Raw genomic sequence first — 15,276 nt, forward strand, 5'->3', positions numbered from 1 at the left:
CTGGACACCGCCGCCACCTACATTATCCCTATGAACCCCTAATCTACTGCCCCCAACATCGCCGACATCTACATTATATTTATTAACCCCTAATCGGCTGCCTCAACATTGCCGCAACCTACCTACACTTATTAACCCCTAATCTGCCGACCGGACATCGCCGCCACTATAATAAATGTATAAACCCCTAAACCGCCGCAATCCCGCCTCGCAAACACTATAATAAATTTTATTAACCCCTAATCTGCCCCCCAACGTTGCCGCCACCTACCTGCAATTATTAACCCCTAATCTCCCGCCACCAAAGTCGTCGCTACTATAATAAAGTTATTAACCCCTAAACCTAAGTCTAACCCTAACATCCCCCTAAGTTAAATCTATTTTTAATAAATCTAAATAAATTCCTATCATTAAATAAATTAATCCTATTTAAAACTAAATAGTTACCTATAAAATAAACCCTAATATAGCTACAATATAACTAATAGTTACATTGCAGCTATTTTAGGATTTATATTTATTTTACAGGCAACTTTGTATTTATTTTAGCTAGGTACAATAGCTATTAAATAGTTAATAACTATTTAATAGCTACCTAGTTAAAATAATTACAAAATTACCTGTAAAATAAATCCTAACCTAAGTTACAAATACACCTAACACTACACTATCAATAAATTAATTAAATAAATTACCTACAATTATCTAAACTCAAATACAATTAAATAAACTAAACTATAGTACAAACAAAAGAAACACTAAATTACAAAAAAAAAATATATTACAAGAATTTGAATCTAATTACACCTAATCTAAGCCCCCTAATAAAATAAAAAAGCCCCCCAAAATAATAAACTTCCCTACCCTATACTAAATTACAAAAGTAATCAGCTCTTTTACCAGCCCTTAAAAGGGCTTTTTGCAGGGCATTGCCCCAAAGTATTCAGCTCTTTTATCTGTAAAAAAAAATACAAGACCCCCCCAACATTAAAACCCACCACCCACACACACAAAACTCTAAAACCCACCCGATCCCCCCTTAAAAAAACCTAACACTACCCCCCTGAAGATCACCCTACCTTGAGCCATGTTCACCCAGCCGGGCACCGATGGGGCAGAAGAGGACATCCAGACCGGCAGAAGTCTTCATCCTATCCGGGCAGAGGAGGACATCCGGACTGGCGAACATCTTCATCCAGGCGGCATCTTCTATCTTCATCCTTCCGGAGCGGAGCGCAGCCTTCTTCTATCCAGCCGACACGGAGCCATCCTCTTCTTCCGATGTCCTAAAACAGAATGAAGGTTCCTTTAAATGACGTCATCCAAAATGGCATCCCTCGAATTCCGATTGGCTGATAGGATTCTATCAGCCAATCGGAATTAAGGTAGGAAAAATCTGATTGGTTGATTTAATCAGCCAATCGAATTGAAGTTCAATCCGATTGGCTGATTGGATCAGCCAATAGAATGAAAGGTCAATTCTATTGACTGATCCAATCAGCCAATCGGATTGAACTTCAATCCGATTGGCTGATTAAATCAACCAATTAGATTTTTCCTACCTTAATTCCTATTGGCTGATAGAATCGAGGGACGCCATATTGGATGACGTCATTTAAAGGAACCTTCATTCTGCTTTAGGACATCGGAAGAAGAGGATGGCTCCGCATCGGCTGGATAGAAGATGGCTCAGCTCCGCTCGGAAGGATGAAGATAGAAGATGCCGCCTGGATGAAGAAGTCTGCCGGTCCGGATGTCCTCTTCTGCCTGGATAGGATGAATACTTCTACCGGTCCGGATGGGGGTCTTGTATTTTCTTTTACAGGTAAAAGAGCTGATTACTTTGGGGCAATGCCCCGCAAATAGCCCTTTTAAGGGCTGGTAAAAGAGCTGATTACTTTTGTAATTTAGTATAGGGTAGGGAATTTTATTATTTTGGGGGGCTTTTTTATTTTATTAGGGGGCTTAGATTAGGTGTAATTAGATTAAAATTCTTGTAATATTTTTTTATTTTTTGTAATTTAGTGTTGGGTTTTTTTGTAATATAGTTTAGTTTTTTTAATTGTATTTTAGTTTAGATCATTGTAGGTAATTTATTTAATTAATTTATTGATAGTGTAGTGTTAGGTGTATTTGTAACTTAGGTTAGGATTTATTTTACAGGTAATTTTGTAATTATTGTAACTAGGTAGCTATTAAATAGTTATTAACTATTTAATAGCTATTGTACCTAGTTAAAATAAATACAAAGTTGCCTGTAAAATAAATATAAATCCTAAAATAGCTTCAATGTAACTATTAGTTATATTGTAGCTATCTTATGGTTTATTTTATAGGTAAGTATTTATTTTTAAATAGGAATAATTTATTTAATTATAGTAAATGTATTTAGATTTATTTAATTTATATTTAAATTAGGGGGTGTTAGGGTTAGACTTTAGGGGTTAATAACTTTATTATAGTAGCGGCGACGTTGGGGGCGGCAGATTAGGGGTTAATAATTGTAGGTAGGTTGCGGCGACATTGGGGGGCAGATTAGGGGTTAATAAAATTTATTATAGTGTTTGCGAGGCGGGATTGTGGCGGTTTAGGGGTTAGCACATTTATTATAGTGGCGGCGATGTCCAGTCGGCAGATTAGGGGTTAATAAGTGTAGGTAGGTGGCAGCGATGTTGGGGGGGCAGGTTAGGGGTTAATAAATATGATATAGGTGTCGGCGATGTTAGGGGCAGCAGATTAGTGGTTCATAGCTATAATGTAAGTGGCGGCGGTGTCCAGTCGGCAGATTAGGGGTTAAATAATTTTATTATATGGTTTGCGATGTGGGGGGGCCTCGGGTTTAGGGGTTAATAGGTAGTTTATGGGTGTTAGTGTACTTTTTAGCACTGTAGTTAAGAGCTTTATGTTCCGGCGTTAGCCCATAAAACTCTTAAATACTGACTTTTTTATGCGGTAGGAGTCTTGGAGGTAGAGGCTGTACCGCTCACTTCTTCCAGGACTCGTAATACCGGCGTTAGGCAAATTCCATTAAAAATATAGGATACGCAATTGACATAAGGGGATTTGCGGTAGACAAAAGTCGCTGAAGAAAAGTGAGCGGTACACCTGTATCTGCCATACTCGTAATACCAGCGGGCGTTAAAAAGCAGAGTTAGGACCCCTTAACGCTGCTTTTTAAGGCTAACGCAGAACTCGTAATCTACGCGTTAGAATCTAATTTGTATTGGGGAAGATTTATGTATTCTAGTTTTTTTAGACTTTGACATTCACAACCATTTTTTTCCCACTTGGCCAATTTAAGGTATTCTTATTCTTAATTTCTGCAAAGTTCCATGATAATTCTAGAACATTATTGTTTCCCAGTTTTGAAGTGGCAACAGTTTGTAAAGATTTAAAAAAATACTTGCTTTTTTGGAGGGCTTTTTACAGGCCTACACAGCCAGGGCCGTCTTTAATATTGACTGGACCCTGGGCAAAAAAATTATTGGGCCCCCCTCCCACCCCATGCAATTTCGCTCTCCACCCCAACATCCCAAAAAACAACTAAATCAATTTATTTATTTATTTTTTAAATTATTAGCCCAGCAGTGGATCATCCACTGCTGGGCTAATCATTAAAAAAAATGAAATAAATTGCAATATGTGAAACTGGACGTACGCAGTACTTATAAGTAAATAAATATATAAAATCCTTCACTGTAGATTCATTTAATATTCTTTTGAATGTGATTCTGGTGTGAGGTTAGCTGATTAAAGAGATTTAGGGCAGCCAACAGGAGCAAAGCAAGGTAAAGACTGAGGAGGAAGCATGGAGGTGCAGACAAATATAAGTTTACTGACTGGAACAGCAGAACTACTACGGGAAGCTGTAAAATCTGAGACAGAGAGAAAACAAAAACTATAAAAATAAACCTTACATTAATGTGTGAAGTATCAGCATGACACTATACATCAGCCATAGCAGCACATGTCATTTCTTTGCTAGGAACAAGTTCCCTCTCACCCTGCACTAGACAATGCTGCATGAAGAAGGGGCGTGTGTGCACTCACTTATTCTCCCCACTAACACCTTTCTACAAAGCACTGTTCCCCTAACAAACTTCAGTTAGTTGATCTTAGGGCCACAGCAGAAAGAGCAGGGCTAAGGGGACCAGCAGACTGGATGCTATCTGCTCAAGGCTGCATGGATACAGTGTGAGATGAGTCACACAGCCTCAAGACTGAAGAGAGCAGTGTATGCAGCTGCACAGATGCTCAAATCCTCACATGCCTGCTGCTCCAGCTTTCTGCTGCATGCGCCTACAGTCAGCCCTACCCAGAAACAATCCCCACCACCAGAGCAGTTACCTGGTAACAGTTGTAACCCCAGTAGGACCTTTTCTGATGCAGTGGGATTGGCTGGATGCCGAGTTAGGGCTTTGTATTCAGTGCTGCACAGTGCACATCTAAAACAGCACATGGCAATAGCTTGGCATGTCACATGACACCGGCACAGTCTGGCACAGTTTTTTTTTTTTTTTTTTTAAATATAAGCAGAGTACTTTTAACTGTGACAGTATTAGGACTGAATGTGTGTGTTCCCCATGTCACATCAGCAGTCTGGTATGAACCATAAAAAAAAAAAAAAAAAATTGCCCTGTGTTAAAGACGGTCCTGTACACAGCAGCAGAACTGAGACAGCCAAAGGGACATCATGAAAAATTAATACATTGTTGCTGTTAACTGTCTTGAATGTATGCTAGCATATAGTTATAACTTCCTAACAGTTCAATTTATGTATGCAATATACCCCTTTCTTATTATTTCCTGTCAATATGTGTTTAGAATTGTTGTAATATTCACATATTTAGTCTGGATAATGAACAAATATTCAGATTTTGTACAACAGCTAAAGGTGATCTGCCTAGCATCACAGCATCTTGCATAATATAAGATTCTAGTCTTAAACGGACAGTCAAGTCCAAAAAAAACTTTCATGTTTCAAATAGGGCATGTCATTTTAAAAAACTTTCCAATTTACTTTTAGCACCAATTTTGCTTTGTTCTCTTGGTATTCTTAGTTGAAAGCTAAACCTAGGAGGTTCATATTCTAATGTCTTAGAACTTGAAGGCCGCCTCTAATCTAAATGCATTTTGATAGTTTTTCACCACTAGAGGGCATTAGTTCATGTGTTTCATATAGATAACATTGAGCTCATGCACGTGAATTTACCATGGAGACGGCTCTGATTGGCTAAACTGCAAGTCTGTCAAAAGAACTGAAATAAGGGGGCATTCTGCTGAGGCTTAGATACAAGGTAATTACAGAGGTAAAACGTGTATAATTATAACTGTGTTGGTTATGCAAAACTGGGGAATTGGTAATTAAGGGATTATCTATCTTTTAAAACAACAAAAATTATGATGTTGACTGTCCCTTTAAAGCCTGAGTACACGGGCCAAAATGTGTCCAACTCCCTCCCTCATTTACTTACCTCTCCCCCAATAACCTTTCCCTACCCTCTGATCCACCCATTCATTTGGATCCCCTCTCCCTCATCCCCCCTCCCTCCTTCTGTTCCAATCAGCCAATAGAATGTGAGCTCAATCCTATTGGCTGATTCGATCAGCCAATAGGATTGAAGTTCAATCCTATTGGCTGATTGCATCAGCCAATAGGATTTTTCAACCTTAATTCCGATTGGCTGATAGAATTCTATCAGCCAATCAGAATCTAAGGAATGCCATCTTGGATGTCGTCACTTAAAGAGACATTCATTCTGGAAGAAGACTTCATTGGAAGAGGATGCTCCGTGCCGGATGTCTTGAAGATGGACCCGCTCCGCGCCGGATGGATGAAGATAGAAGATGCCATCTGGATGAAGACTTCTGCCCATCTGGAGGACCACTTCTGCCGGCTTGGATGAAGACTTCTCCTGGATTCGTTGAGGACTTCTTGCTGCTTCAATGAGGACTTCTCCCGGCTTCGTTGAGGATGGATGTCGGATCTTCAAAACTGTAAGTGGATCTTCAGGGGTTAGAGTTAGGTTTTTAAGGGTTTATTGGGTGGGTTTTATTTTTAGGTTAGGGCTTTGGGCCGCAATAGAGCTAAATCCCTTTTAAGGGCAATGCCCATCCAAATGCCCTTTTCAGGGCAATGGGGAGCTTAGGTTTTTTTAGTTAGGGTTTTATTTGGGGGGTTTGGTTGTGTGGGTGGTGGGTTTTACTGTTGGGGGTGTTGTTTGAATTTTTTTCAGGTAAAAGAGCTGATTTCTTTGGGGCAATTCCCCGCAAAAGGCCCTTTAAAGGGCTATTGGTAGTTTAGTTTAGGCTAGGGTTTTTTTATTTTGGGGGGGCTTTTTTTACTTTGATAGGGCTATTAGATTAAGTTTAATTAGTTTAAATATCTTGTAATTTGTTTTTTATTTTGTGTAATTTAGTGTTTTTTGTTTTTCTTGTAATTTAGATAATTGTATTTAATTTATTTAATTGGCAAGTGGAGAGTTTAAAATAGATCAAATTTATTACCAATAAAAACAACAGCAACGCGTTTCTCAGTGTAACACACTGTTTCATCAGATAGCCTGATGAAACAGTGTGTTACACTGAGAAACGCGTTGCTGTTTGTTTATTGGTAATAAATTTTATCTATTTTAAACTCTCCACTTGCTGCTTTTTCATCTCTTTGGCCTTGGCCAAAATATCGTATTGGACATTCCTCATAGAGCCTTTGGACCTGATGTCTGCTTCTACCACATCACTCTGGGTATCCGTGGACTCTCCCTGGCGAGACGAGGACCCCCACTGGCGACATCTTCATACTGTGGTCTACCGGACGACGTGTGGTTCCGGACTGCGAGTATTGCACTTTTGTGCTCTGCACTGTGTGAGTAGGATTCTTATGTTCCTATTGTTGCTTTTCTCAATTTGTTTATGATCTGCACTATGTGGCGCCCTCTATCTATTTCCTCTTAGATTTGTCATCTGTGTTGCGGCACAACACCCTGGAGGAGCGGCCTATCTTCTCTGGAAATATTGTTCATCACTTCACAACCCTTCAGGAACTACCAATTACACCTTGGTGGACTCTACACTAGACCATATATACTGGACTATTCAGTTTGTATATATATATATAAATATATATATATTTAATTTTATTTTACTTTATTATATCATTTTTGATTATCTGTATCCAAATTTTGGAGCACTATAACATTGTGGCTTTATGCCTTACTGAATAACCCCTCACTTTTCTTATAATAGCACATATTGTAATAATTGTCTTTATCTGTGTTATACTCACCCCAGGCGCCTCTTACAAGTACCCTAGTGACGCCTGTTGTCACTAGACGTACTAGTTGTTGTTAATTTATTTAATTGTATTTAATTTAGGTAATTTATTTAATTGTAGTGTAGTGTTAGATGTTAGTGTAACTTAGGTTAAGTATTATTTTACAGGTAAATTTGTATTTATTTTAGCTAGGTAGTTAGTAAATAGTTAATAACTATTTAGTAACTATTCTACCTAGTTAAAATAAATACAAACTTGCCTGTAAAATAAAAATAAAACCTAAGATAAATACAATGTAACTATTATATTGTAGCTTGCTTAGGGTTGTATTTTACAGGTATTTAGTTTTAAATAGGAATTATTTAGGTAATGATAGTAGGTTTTATTTAGATTTATTTTAATTATATTTAAGTTAGGGGGTGTTAGGGTTAGGGTTAGACTTAGGTTTAGTGGTTAATAAATATAGTATAGTGGCGGCGACGTTGGGGGTGGCAGATTAGGGGTTAATAAATGTAGGTAGGTGGCGGCGATTTAAGGGGCGGCAGATTAGGGGTTAATAATATTTAACCAATGTTTGCGAGGTGTGAGTGTGAGTGTGGCAGTTTAGGGGTTAATATGTTTATTATAGTGGCGGCGATGTCGGGAGCGGCAGATTAGGGGTTAATAATTTTATTTTAGTGTTTGCGATGCAGGAGGGCCTTGGTTTAGGCGTTAATAGGTAGTTTATGGGTGCTAGTGTACTTTTTGGCACTTTAGTTATGAGTTATGAGTTTTATGCTACAGCTTTGTAGTGTAAAACCCATAACTACTGACTTTAAAATGCGTTACGAATCTTGCGGGATAGGATGTACCGCTCACTTTTTGGCCTAAAAAAAAATCTTGTAATATCGGCACTATGGAAGACCCATTGAAAATAGACTATACGCAAATTGCGCAAGTTGTGCTAAGGCCAAAAAAGTGTGCGGGACAGCTGTACCTACAAGACTCATAATAGCAGCGGTAGTGAAAAAGCAGCGTTATGAGGCTTAACGCTGCTTTTTTACTCATAACGCAAGACTCGTAATATAGCCGACAGTCCTCTTAATTACTAAAAAGTGAAAAATATTATTCAAATTATATTTTCGATTATAAAACTTAAATTAAAAATGATAATCTAAATGTTAAATTATTACTGCAGTGAACAATAGGTAATAACTTGCATAGGTTAGTTGCAGAAAATCCCAATTAAAAACATTTTAATTTTAATATTGTAACATAATGAACAAAAGTAATTGCGTTTGAACACGTATTCTGTCTAACAAAAGCTTTAAATTAACATTAGAGTAGTGAGATCATACTGGAGCACACTTAAGCAATCTCAGAGTTAAATACAGTTAAAGCAGCTGTAACCTGGGTGTATCCAGTCCTTAAATACTATAGACGTTATAGGGACATTAAACACTTTGAGATGGTAATATAAAATGATAAATCGTATATATAAAAAAACCTCTGCAATATACTTTCATTATTTATTTTGTTCTCTTTTTCTGTAGTTCCATTCAGCTGGCTGTGAACTTTTCAGTTCCTGTTAAAAATGGAAGTGCAGAACACGGTTATATTCCACACAGACATTGGCTGCACACTCTAGTGACCTATTTATAACTGTCCCTAATTGGCCACAGCATAGAAGGTAACTTACGTTACAACATGACAGCTCCCATTGTTTTATAGACACTAAAACGTTACACGTATTATTTCAATATTTAAACAGCTAATGAAACTTTTAAAAAAATACATCTACATGTTATTCTCAGACTAATCTTTTCTTTGAATGCATCATTCTATGTAGCATTTATTTTTTTGTTTAATGTCCCTTTAATGTCTTTTAAAGGGGCAGTCTACACCAGAATTTATATTGTTTTAAAAGATAGATAATCCCTTTATTACAAATTCCCTAGTTTTGCATAACCAATACAGTAATACAACACTTTTTACTTCTGTGATTATCTTGTATCTAAGCCTCTGCAAACTGTCCCCTTATTTCAGTTCTTTTGACAGACATGCATTTTAGCCAATCAATGCTGGCTCTTAGGAACTCCAGGTGTGTGAACACAGTGTTATCTATATGACACACATAAACTAACACCCTCTAGTGGTGAAAAACTGTCAAAATACCCTGAGAGAAGAGGCGGCCTTCAAGGGCTTAGAAAATAGCATAGGAACCTCTTTGGTTTAGCTTTCAACTAAGAATACCAAGAGAACAAAGCAAAATTGTTGATAAAAGTAAATTAAAAACATGTTTAAAATTACATGCCCTATCTGAATCATGAAAGTTTATTTTGGACTAGACTGTCCCTTTAAATATATAAGCATGTTTATTTGTGACAGTTGCTGTCCAGCGTTCTCATTTTGGAAGCTACTACCATCAAGACATGTTGTCAAATAACTAATAGTATGTATTTCCTTTAAGTGTCCTTTAGAGACAACTGTTACAGCAGTTTTTGGTTTTAATTAAAAATCTCATGGATATCAATTGATGTGACGTAGTGTGATAAACAGTGCAGAGCTATAGGGAAATTACACAGTTATCTCACATGCAAATTGTATTTATTATGTCAGTTGATAATGAAGTTGCTGCAGTGCTTCTTCTAATCTTTTTACTTCACCCAAGACTCATTTGTATAACTAGTTAACCCTTTGATATAATACACTACAAACATGTAATGAATAATGCAGCCAGCTGCTTTTAGATGACATGGTCATCTTTTGTTAAGAGTTAACCTGTGTGCAATAAAAGTGTCACATGATATCAGCTGATATACAACTACTTCTGGATTTATATCAGCATGACTTAGTAGGCCAAGGAACTCTGAAATTAAAGGGACACTCAGCTTAAATTAAATTTTCATGATTCAGATACAGCATGTAATTTTAAACAACTTTCCAATTTACTTCCATTAAAAAAAAATGTGCACAGTATTTTATATTTACATTTTTTGAGTCACCAGCTCCTACTGAGCATGTGCAAGAATTCACTGACTATACTATATGCATTTGTGATTGGCTGATTGCTATCACATGGTACAAGGGAAGTGGAAATTTTCCAAATTCCTAGATTTTGAAAATCCCAAGTAGAATAATTTAATTTGAAAATGTAAAGATTACGACTCAAACATGAGTTTGCCTAGAGCAAGCAGTCACCAAAATGAGAAAAGCAGCCAAGAGACTTCTAGTAACTCTAAAGGTGCAAACGTGTAATAAGCACGTTATTTGGCAACTATTTTCACAAATCTGGCACATATGGAAGAGTAGAGAGGAGGAAGCTATTGATCACAATCTGTAATGAATCCATGTGAAGCCCCAACAAAAATGTGTCAAAATGTTATATGATCAGATGAAACTAAAATGTTACTTTTGGCCTAAATGCAAAAGATTATAGACTAGGTCTCAGTCCAGCTATATAAATGTTAAAGCCCAGTATCTAGAGCCATGACTTGACCCCACTGCAATAAATCCAAACCCTTGCTTACTCAGGTCTTAAAGGGACAGTCTACTTGAAAAATGTTATTGTTTCAAAAGATAGATAATCCCTTTTATTACCTATTTCCCAGTTTTGCATAATCAACACTGTTAAAATAATACACTTTTTACCTTTGTGATTACCTTGTATCTAAGCCTCTGCAGAATGCCCCCCTTATCTATGTGCTTTTGGCAGAATAACATTTCAGCCAACCAGTGTTTACTCATGAATAACTCCACGGGAGTGAGCATAATGTTATCTATATGGCACAAGAAAGATTGTCAAAATTCACTGAGATAAGAGGCGGCCTTCAACGGGTTATAAATCAGTTTTAGTCTACTTAGGTTTAGCCTTCAACAAAGAATACCAAGAGGACAAAGCTCATTTTATGAGAAAAGTAAATTGGAAAGTTGTTTAAAGTTGCATGCCGTATCTGAATCATGAAAGTTTAATTTTGACTTAAAGGGACAGTATACACCAATTTTCATATAACTGCATGTAATAGACACTACTATAAAGAAGAATATACACAGATACTGATCTAAATATCTAGTATAAAATCGTTTAAAAACTTACTTAGAAGCTTTCAGTTTAGCTCTGTTAAAAAGGTTACTGGAACACCTACTGAAAGTGGGAAAAGCAGACCCCCCCCCTCCTTTGCATATGAAAAGACTCTTTACACAAACAGAAGCAAACTGGAGTAGGTACAGGTAGCCCTCAGTTTACGCCGGGGTTAGGTTCCAGAAGGAATGGTTGTAAATCGAAACTGTTGTAAATTAAAACTCAGTTTATAATGTAAGTCAATGGGAAGTGAGGGAGATAGGTTCCAGGCCCCTCTCAAAATTGTCATAAGTAACACCTAATACACTATTTTTAAAGCTTTGAAATGAAGACTTTAAATGCTAAAACGCATTATAAACCTAATAAAATAATCACACAACACAGAATATATAATTAAGTTAAATGAACAAAAACATTTGCTAAACAGCATTATAAACCTAATAAAATAATCACACAACACAGACTTCACTTGCATTTTTCTGCAAACAGTTCTTTCTATGCATTCCAATCTGGACTGATTTATAGACAGGAAGATCTTGTTCCTTTGAAATCTACTCGATAGCTCAGGTCTGGTTAAACTGATTAATTTCAGCTTGCTTGGCTTTGCTGCAACACAAGCGGACAGCTCCACCTACTGGCTATTTTAATAAATGCACTGCTTCTCAATACTTTTCAATAGCAGTCACATGACTGGAAAAAAAGGTTGTTATTCTGAAACGGTGTAAATTGAACCGTTGTAAAACGAGGGCTTGGTTAGGAGAAGAAAGAAAGAAAGCGTAGGAACCGGATGATTTTCCAAAATGCAAATGTCCTTTATTCAGGTGTTTAAAATGCAATACAACAACGGATGCTAGGAAAAGCATAAACCTCAGGGCTTAGGTGGAGAAGTGGTCACCCACGTACCCTAATGCTGACATGTTTCGGCAAAAGCCGTAATCATAGCTAAAGGGTAAGAATTATGCCTGCCTTTTAAAAGAACAGTTCACCTGTGATAGGTTAAAAACAAAATTGTTACGTGGTTGATACACACCTCCACCTATGGGTCAATTTGTATATTTACATTGCCCTGTTCGGAAATTAACTCCTTATAATCCACTAGAACACATGCAGGACAGCTTACTGATTTTAACCATAACAGTAGAGCCTACATAAAATTAGTACAATACATATCTTGTGTGTAGTACAATACATATCTTTTTATGCACTTCTTCATGTGAAAACATAACGAATTTAACATAAATCATATACATCTGCTTGCTTTAACAGCATTTTGTGCAATTGTACCATTACACTAATAGACAGCTCTATATATAGATAATCATTGCCTGTCAGTCATGTATTGAAAATTCTAGTACTAAATTAAAGGTAAGGATCGATAATATATGTAGGGAAAAGACTGAAAAAATAATAATAACATTCACATAAATAATAAGATCCTTCATAAAATGAACTTGATTACTGACTTAGTATAAGTGAACTTTTGTAACATTTATGATGATTATTTGTTATGTTGTTTATAGTTCACCCTCTGTAACTATATAACCATCATCCAATATAACATATTGTATTGTTCCTGCGTATATATAGATACACAGGCTAACACCAGAAATTAATAAGGTCATATTCTGAATTAAGCCCATTTGGCATTCTGGTGTGCAGCCTGTGTATCCAAAATACCTCCCTTTTAAGAAGCAAGGTGTCCCTATCACCTCCCCTGTTGTTTGTACCAACAACTTCAACAATTGTCCATGATAATGTCCTTGGATCTTTGTTGTGTTTAACCTTAAAATGGTTCACCAGGAGGGTGGTTAGTGTACCCCTTTTAATGTCATTTATATGTTCCCTTATCCTAGTCCTTACTTGTCTATACGTTTGTCCTGTATACTGAATGTCACAGGAGTCACAGCTAAGAAGATATACTGCATATGTTGACCTACAATTAAAAAGCGCTCTATGTGCAAATGTCTCACCGGAGTAAGAACTTCTAAATATATTGCCCAGTTTGACATGACTACATGCTATGCAGTTTCTGAAGCTGCATTTATAGACTCCTTTGCAGCTAAGCCAAGAGGATGTATTGGTCTCACTCATTTTTAGTTGTGTAGGTGCCACATAGTTTCCTATAGTTTTTCCTCTCTTGAAGGCGAATCTCAACTTCTGTGTTGCAATATGTGTTAGATCATCATCTGACCTTAAAAGGGACATATGTCTACGTATAATATTACATATTTGGTAATACTGTTTGCTAAAACTGAGTCACAAATGTAAGTTGTTCAGATTTTGCATTACTTTCTATGGATTTATCTTTGAGTAGGTTGGCCCTCTCTATGGCCCTTACTTCATCCCGGGCCCTAATAATGTCCTGTTTAGGGTACCCCCTCTCAAGGAATTTTTCACACAGTTCCATCTCATGTTTGGAATGTTCACTGGTTTTGGTACAATTCCTTTTTATCCTAGTGAACTGACCTTTCAGTACCGACTTAAAAACCTGCTTAGGGTGACTGCTATGAGCGTGTAATAGGGTGTTCCTGGTTATGGGTTTTCTGTAGAGCTCTACCCTTATATAGTCAGTCCCCTCACCAAGGAGGGTGACATCCAAAAAATTAATTTTAGAATGCCCAAAATCATGGGTGAATTGTAGGCTTGCATTATTAACATTTAGGTGCCTTACAAACTCTTGTGCTTCATTCTGACTACCATCCCATATAAACAGCAGGTCGTCTATATATCGACGATAGTAGACGATATTACCCCTATAAGTATTTGTATCTCCAAAGATGTGGCACAGCTCCCACCAACCCATGTATAGGTTGGCGTAAGAGGGAGCAAATTTAGCTCCCATGGCTGTGCCACATCTCTGGAGATAAAACACGCATTCAAATACAAAGAAGTTGTGAGTTAGCAGGAACTCAGTGACTCTGAGAATAAATTTGATAAATTTCTCACTGTATCCAGTGGATCTCCTTAGAAAGAAGGATATGGATTCTAACCCAGAACCATGTGGGATTGACGAATATAAAGATTTTACATCGACAGATAACCATCCATAGCCCTCTTTCCAAGGAATTACTTCTATCTCTTTCAGTAGTTGTTTGGTGTCTCTAAGGTGACTAAGAAGTTCCCCCACCAGGGGTTGTAGGATCGAATCAAGCCACTTGGATAATGGCTCCAACATGGAGTCAATCCCACTAATGATGGGTCTACCCTCAACATTCTCCAAGGTCTTGTGTACCTTTGGCAGAATGTTGAAGGTAGGGACCTTGGGATTCACGGCATACAAAAATTCACAAGTGCCATCATCCAAAAAGCCCTCTTCCCTCCCATCATCAATCAAGTGTGAAAGCTCTTTTTGAAATCTGCTTGTGGGGTCAAAGTCTAGTATAATGTATTGTTTGGGGTCATTTAATTGCCTAAGGGCCTCCTTTTCAAAGAATGTCCTATCCATTAAGACAACAGACCCACCCTTGTCTGCGGTCCTGACTACCAGATTTGTGTTTTCACTTAAGTTTTTGAGTGCTTTTTTCACTTCATTGTTAAGATTACCCTTAATCCCAAATTTAGTAGTATATGCCAGATTAGTCAAATCTTCCTCTACTCTCTTCTGGAACTTTTCCAGTACCGGACCCCTAGACTGGATGGGGTAAAATTTGGATGTATTTCTAAGTTTAGGGCCAGTGTCACCAGTGTGTGAGATTTCACTATCCACACTGTGACTCTCCCTTTGTAGTGTCTCTAAACCTGCTACATCACAGCATTCCTCAAATGTTAAATTAGTTCTCATTACCTTGGGGAGTTGTTCAACACAGGGATTATCAGACAAACAATTTTTGAAATGCTTTTTTAATGTAAGTGACCTAATTAATTTGTTTACATCCAATAACGTGGAAAAAAGATCAAAATTATCAGTAGGGACAAAATTAAGTCCTAACCCTAAGACCCTCTC

The sequence above is a fragment of the Bombina bombina genome, chromosome 4 (assembly GCF_027579735.1).
Source record: "Bombina bombina isolate aBomBom1 chromosome 4, aBomBom1.pri, whole genome shotgun sequence".
In the NCBI taxonomy this organism is placed as follows: Eukaryota; Metazoa; Chordata; class Amphibia; order Anura; family Bombinatoridae; genus Bombina; species Bombina bombina.